Genomic DNA, 7,217 nt, shown 5'->3' with positions numbered 1-7,217 from the left:
TCTCCACGTGGGGGCTCCAGGCAGTTCCAGGTTCCTGCTCCACCAGCTGAGCAACCAAAGCAGAAAGCATTCTTCTTTCTAGCGACTTCCAACGGATTCCTCAGGCCTTGCTGAGAACATACGCCCACTGCTCCACCCATCACAGAGGTCGGCAGGCGGGACTAGGTTGATTAGTCAGGCCTAGGTCACATGACCCCCTCTAGGGGGTGGGGCGGGCAAGGAGTCAGGTCGTGGCAGACCTCCCGGCCTGAGCCTGGAAGATAGGTCCCCAGGGGAGGGCCGGGCGTGGTTACCAGAAGCAGGGCACTTGGAAGCTGGCCAGGACAGAGAGCAGGTGCCCACCAGATGCCCGGGGAAAAAAAACAAAACACGAAACCTCAGGATGAACGTGCCACCCGGGTGAACAGTAGTTACCTCGGGAGTCGGAGATCCGCAGCTCTCGCTGTGCTAGAATTTTCTGGAAGAGCGAGTGTCTCCGTTTGCCTTCCCAGGGGTGCAGGCTCGGAGAAGGCGGTTGAGATGCACAGTCTGTGGACGCGGGAGGGCAGGAGGGGGCCCCGTGGGGCCTCTGGGAGGGGGTCCCAGGGGGGGCCGGGCCGGCCAGGGTCGGATACCTGGTTTCATCAGCCGTCAGGGCTTCTCGAGCTCGGCCCCCAATGACATCTGGGGCCGGATCATCCTGTGCTTCCGGGGGGGGGGGGGGGGGATGTCTGTGCGCCATGGCGTGCTCACCGGCAGCCCTGACCTCACCCCACCCGATGCCAGCGTCACTGCCTTGCCAGCCGCGACGACCAGAACTGTGTCCGAGTGTCCCCTGGGGGGCAAGACCCCCTGCTGAGAACCGCTGGGTCATCGGAGGAGGAGAGCGCGCGGAGGGTCATGGCCCAGAAGTGGCCCCGCAGCAGGGACTCCTGGAGGGGCAGACGGCCGAGGCCCCCCAGGCTGGGGCGACAGGCCCCTTCCTTGGAGAGCGGGGGTCCCAGAGACCCTCACGTCCACCCTCGTGAGTGTTCCATTTGGCATCAGGAAAGTACTTAATGGAGGTAAATAAAATACCGCGTTTCCGACATGCAGCTTGGGGAAAACGCTCCGGTCCACTTAGCGCACAGATGCGGGCCCCCCCCCCATCCAGCGCCCGCCCCCCACAACCAGCCGGCCCTCCGGGCAGGGGCCGGGGCGCCTTCCGCCCACCGGCGGGGGGACCGCACGGTGTGTCTGCACCTCCGGAGCCACCACGACCAGCCCCACTGGGTTTGCCTCGTTAGCCATCCCCCCTGCCTGCCAGCAGGACCTCGATTTTGTCCAGGTGCTGACTCGGTCCCATCCCTGCCCCACAGTGCACGGTGACGATTTAGGTCAATCACAGGGGTCCCGGGGCCTCCCTTGTGCACGATTGACCTAGGAGAGGTCCCCAAGAAATGCCAGCAAGAGGGGGAGTGTGTCCGGAGGCTGTGGGAAGCTTGCCTTGTCTTTACACATAGCCGTGAGGAAAGGGTATTCGCTCTGCTGCCCCCTGGGCTTTGGGACTTGATGCCTGGCTCAACAGCAGCCATCGTGCACCATGAGGGGGCTAGCCTCAAGATGGAGAAACAGAAACAGAAAGAACCAAGTCGTCAGTGACAATGGTGAGTTGCTGAATCAACCAGTCCCGACACCATCTCTCTCTCTCTCTCTCTCTCTCTCTGTGCAGTGAGATAATAAAACTTTCCCTGAGGAAGCCATTTCTGTTATCAGTGGCTCCTTGATTCACTTGGACGAGTGCTGGAGTAAGGAAGCCTGCTTCTCTTTGTGTTTCCCAACATTTCTCAGGCTTCTCCGAGCAGAAAAACCTAAAAGGAACATTTTAAATAAGACCTTTTGATTTCCCTCAGAAGACAATTCGCAAATGCAGCAAAAGCTGAGACTCCTGGCAGGGCAGGAGGCAGGTTCAAAAATGTTCCCTTCCCGGCCAGCAGTGTGACCTTGGACGAGCACCCTCCCCCATGGGAAAGCCCCAGGACACTGACTGATAATTACCTTCTAGATATCCACCTGCCCGCGGTCTTGAGCCACGACATCTTGATTTTGAGCTGGGTGACCTTTCCCAGTGGTTAAAAATACGGCTGTGTGGCTAAACCTGGCTGGTGAGATGAAGGCAGACAGATTTAGTGGAACTTCCGGGAAGGCTCCTTAAAGGAGGATGACTCAGGTGGACAGTGGTCTCTTTCCTCCTTCCTGCTGCTGGAATGCAGACGTGATGGCTGGAGCTCCAGGAGCCATCTTGAATGATGAGGTTACTTTGGGGAGGGAAGCCACACGCTAATGTGTGGAGGAGCCCAGGGCCTGGTGCATAATAAGTGCTGCGATTTTATCATTAAGATCTCCAGGACCCAGGGGCACCTGGGTGGCTCAGTCGGTTCAGCATCCCCCTCTTGATTTCGGCCCAGGTCGTGATCTCCCGGTTCATGTCATTGAGACCCAGGTCGGGCTCTTCAAGGTCAGCTTGGAATTCTCCCTTTGCCTCTCTCTCTGCCCCTCCCCTGTGTGAGCTTGCTGTCTCTCTCTCTCTCTCTCAAAATAAGTAAATAAACTTTGAAAATATACGTATGCTTTAAATTAAAATTTTTAAAAAATTTAAAAAAGTAATAATAAATTAAAAATTAAAAAAAAAAAAAAAAAGACCTCCAGGACCCAGGTTTACCTCCTAGTATATTCAGTAGAACACAAGGAGATTCTAAAAAAGCATGGGTCCTGTGATATAATCTGTCGTCCAGACAGACAATGTACATTTCCAAATTAAAAGCCCTGATAAGTCCTGTACTCCCTCTTTGTTTAATCTTGCCCTTCCCAGACTGATTTGGGCACTGACCCTCCTCCCCTCGGTACCTCCTCTTTTAATCACATTTACTCTCATTTCCCTAAACACACGCCAGGAAACCCTGGTCTAGGCCCGTGCTTCTCAAACCTTACCGTGCCCACCAGTCATCCTGGGGAGACTGTTGAAAGACAAGATTCAGCTGGTCTCTGGTGGGGCCTGAGATTCTGCATTCCTGGCAAACAGCCCGGCGAGCTGGCCGCCACTGGCCCAGGCGCCACCGTTGGAGAAGCATCCTCTCCGATGGCGGGTGTCTGCTTTACTCGCCTTCGCAGGCAGCCCGGGCGTGCTAGGTGGGGAGACGGGCATCAGCCTGGCAAAGTCACGTTCAAATCCTGGCCTCACCCTAGAGCTCTGGGACGCCGAACAAGTCTGGCTCTGCCTCCCTGAACCTCCATTCTGATGTAAAAAGCGAGGCTTTCCAGGGACACCTGGGCGGCTCAGTGGGTGAGCGGCTGACTTTGGCTCAGGTGGCGATCTCAGGGCTCATGAGTTCGAGTCCTGCATCGGGCTGTCTGCTTTGCTGTCAGTGTGGAGCCCCTTCTGGATCCTCTGTCCCCTCTCTCTCTCTCTCTCCCTGCCCCTCCCCTGCTCACTCGCGCACTCTCTCAAAAATAAACATTAAAAAAGAAAATCACTCGTGAGGGTTGCTGTCTCTCAAAAATAAATAAAACAGTAAAAATAATGTTTTTCTGTTTCTTTTCTTAAAATATAATTTCGTGTCAAGTTGGCTAACATACCGCGTGTGAAGTGTGCTCTTGGTTTTGGGGGCAGATTCCCGTGGTTCGTCGCTTCCGTACGTCCCTCCTCGGTGCCCATCCCCCATGTTCCCCTCTCCCCCGCCCCCCATCCCCCCTCAGTCTGTTCTCTGTATCTAAGCGTCTCTTATGCTTTGCCTCCCTCCCTCTCTGTCACTTTTTTCCCCCCTTCCCCTCCCCCGTGGTCTTCTGTTAAGTTCCTCAAGGTCCACATACAGTATCGGTCCTTCTCTGGCTGACTTATTTCACTCTAGGCTGAGTGAAAAATAATTTTAAGGAAAAATAAATACATTTTAAAAATTGAAAAAAAAACAACCCGTTCCTTCGACCACGGGTGAGAGGGTCAAAGGAGAGAAAGAATGAATCAAGTGACAGGAGTATTGAGCAAACACACCCTTATGGGCAGACGAGGAACCAGGTTCAGAGAGGTTAGGCAGCTTGCCCAAGGACGCACAGCCAGGAAGGAGCAGATCTGACTCCAGACAAACCGCTTTGGTTTCCTCAGCACAAGGTTGTGATCGGGGTGAATAAGGTCAGCGTTTCCGGGAATTTCCGGGTGGAAATTAGAGTCGATGGTCACTTCTTTGCCATCAGCCCCCGGCGGGTCTTGGGCTCAACAAGGCAGGGTTCCATACTGTGTGGTTGTGTAAGGATTGATCTCAGTCAGGAGGCTGAGCGCCCCAGGTTACCCGGGTCCAGCTGTGAACCCCGCGGTGTGTGGACAAGGCGTGAAATGCCCCCTTCCTCTTGGCCCGGGCTGCCTCCCCCGTGGGCCGGTACGATCATCTTATTAAACTCCTGGGCTGAGCAAATGAGATCGTTCTGGAAGGCCTGAGGGCCCTGCCTCCTTGGTGGCCCCCGGGGCTGCCTGCCCACCCTGCAGCCCCCATGTGGCCAGAGGGTCCATTCCGCAGGGTTCCAGGAGGGAAGGGTGGAGCCGCCCCCCAGGACCGAGCCCTCTGGGGCGTGGTTCAAAACTCCCTTTTCCTCTGCCCTCCCAGACCTGGGGTGGGACACAGGGGTGCCATGAGGGTAGTGTGGCCCCGATTTCCTCAGGACTGTCCCAGGAATGGCCCCTGGAGCCCCAGCGCCCACGCTGGGGTGTCGACTTTCTTTTCTATTCCTGGACGCATTCCTGCCCCACTGCCTTGTCCCCTTGTCGTGAGATGGCAGAGCCAGGAACCGTGTGGGTCTGGGCGCAGGTGCTCGGCGCCCCGGCTCCCTTTTGGCCTCGGTGGGACGCGCACGAGGGCCCTACAGTCCAGCCAGAGCTTCCAAGAGGCGTGAAGGGGGTAAAGGGGGTAAAGGCCTTAGGGGACCCGGCAGGGATCCGGATGCCGTACGGGGAGCACGTTCGTAAGTCATCATTACACAGAGGGACCCGGGGGGACCGGGCCAGCTGAGCCGTGGGGACGTCCCTGCAAGTGGGGGAGGTGGGTCACGTGCCCACGGTGGGCGGCGCCCATGGGGACCGAGTGCCCGATTCGGCCGCAGAACCAGCGGCTTATCGCCCCCATTATACAGACGAGGAAGCTGAGGCCGTGAGGGCCGCGGGCAAGCCGCAGGTGCTCCCCCACCTCTCAGTGGCAGCTCTTCTTTTCTGAGCCCCTGGGGTCTCCCGGCCCCCAGCCCGGTGCCCCCCTGGAGCCCCACCGGCCTCAGGCTGGGGAGGCAGGACCATCCCAACTCTGCCTGCTACGGTCCCCGCACCCCAGGCCTCGGATGCCCTCCCGGGCTGTGCCATCCACAACCACGACTCGGTGCTGGGAGGCAGGAGCCTCAGTTTCCGCCTCTGTAGAGTGGGGATGAGGAAGCCACCGACAGCCGGGGAAGGTAACGCTCAGTGACCCAGCCATAGCCAGCGCCGAGCGACCCAGGCCCCGGGCAGATTCCAGATCCTTCCGCTAGCGGGGCAGGACGCCACGCTCCCCAAAGGCCCGCACACCCCCCATTTCGGCGCCCGGCGGTCCGGGCTGCACCTCCCCCTTCACTGGCCACCTCACCTACGGGTCTGGCGCCAGACGCGGGCTGGGCTTTGTCTCCCCCCACCCACCCTGCCGGGTCCCGGCATCTCCTGGAGCCCCGTCCCCGCCCGCACCAGGGAAACACCGAGCTATATGCTCGTTCGCCGGCCAGAAAGGCCCCGCTAGACCCGCCGTCTCAAAATGTGGCCCAAGGGCCCCGGGGGTCTGAGGCCCTTTTGGCGGGGGGACACGGGTTTTCCTTTTGCAGCCCCATGTTGCTAAGCGGGCTTTCCTTCCTTAGATGACAGGTCCCTAGGGGCCGGACGCCGAGGATGCTAACACTCAGACCCGGCTCCTTTCCCACGTGGAGCGTGAAAGAGGTTTGCACAAGCCAAACAATGCCACTCCTCTCACGGACCGCTTTCGAAAAGCAGATACCTTGTTCATGAAAACACACTGTCGACAGAAACAGGCAATGGGCCTATCCCCCTTCTTTTTCAGTGAATGAATGAACGCACGTTTTAAAACTTTCCTAATGTCGATCTCTAGTCCGGTTAATGCCGAATGATAAGCCCACGTAAGCCAAGACCTCTTTGGGGACCTCGATGACTTTTCAGCTTCGCAGGGTCCCGAGACCGAAAAGTTGGAGGACGGCGCTCCTTTGAACACTAATTTGCCTTAGCTCCTGAAATTAAAATAGCTTAGTTACGTAGCACTTTGTACACGCCTGGCATCCGTCTAAACATTTTGCGTAGATATTTTTTACGCAGACGCGCACGCAGGTATTAATTGAGTAGAGCAACAACCCCCCGATGTGGGTGCTGGTTACTGCCTTTTGCAGTTGGGGAAACCCCGGGCTCTGAGAGGTGAAGCGTCTGGGCTCAGATGGGGGGTGGGGGCAGGGGGGGTGGGGATTGGAAGCCTGGGCAGCTGGAGCCTTAACCCTCCGGGGGTACTCCCTCTGGCGAAGCCCCGCCTTCGCCTTGCCGAACCAGGACCACCCGAAGCTGATCCAGAAGAGGCCGAGAACCCTGACGAAACCACCTGGAGGCCTCAAAGTTGGGCCCCCCTTGGGAGATCTCCCAGGATTCACTGTCTGAATTACCCGGAGTCTGACGCGGTAGGAGGGCTCCACCTGGGGTACGCCAAGCCCTGGCCTGTCCGGGTTACCTATTCCAAAGGAGGCCTCACTCCCTCCTGTCCGGCCACACCGGCCTCTTTGCTGCTCTTCAGACACGCCAGCGTGCAACCTCAGGGCCTTTGCACCTGCTGTTGTGTCCGCAAGAACACTTTTCTTTGTCTTGGGGCCCCGCCATCTTATCCAGGCCTGATGGGTCTGCCTTCCCTGGCCTCTTGTGTGAGACCACACCCATTCTCTTCCCCTGCTGTGTATTTCCTTAGTAACACTTGTCACCATGTGACATTCTATTATATATGCACCGCTCTAGGGTTTAGCGTCTGTCTCCCCTGTGAGGATCTAAATGCCTTAAAGACTCAGGCGCAGTGACAGGTCCCAGTGCTTTTGGACGGGACGGGTGAGTGTACGAGCAAATGACTGGAACAGAAAAGTCTGACCAGACTAAAGGGCCAGCCACTCTCTCCCCAGCTGCCCCCCCCCACCCCCCCCCGCCGGCTGAGCGT

The 7,217-nt window shown here is 57.8% G+C and overlaps 1 long non-coding RNA gene across 1 annotated transcript; it reads right to left on the bottom strand.

Moving 5' to 3' along the window:
* Window positions 1-1,703: 1,703 nt before the first annotated feature.
* On the bottom strand, window positions 1,704-5,713 carry LOC123587850. Its single transcript, XR_006707562.1, has 3 exons — window positions 4,007-5,713; window positions 2,950-3,143; window positions 1,704-1,829 (listed from the first exon to the last, which is right to left on the bottom strand). It is a non-coding gene; the product is annotated as an uncharacterized LOC123587850 (long non-coding RNA).
* Between the last annotated feature and the right edge of the window lie 1,504 nt (window positions 5,714-7,217).

The sequence above is a fragment of the Leopardus geoffroyi genome, chromosome D3 (assembly GCF_018350155.1).
Source record: "Leopardus geoffroyi isolate Oge1 chromosome D3, O.geoffroyi_Oge1_pat1.0, whole genome shotgun sequence".
Taxonomy (NCBI): Eukaryota; Metazoa; Chordata; class Mammalia; order Carnivora; family Felidae; genus Leopardus; species Leopardus geoffroyi.
Note: the sequence above shows the minus strand (reverse complement) of the source record. Positions and strands in the feature narration are given on the sequence as shown.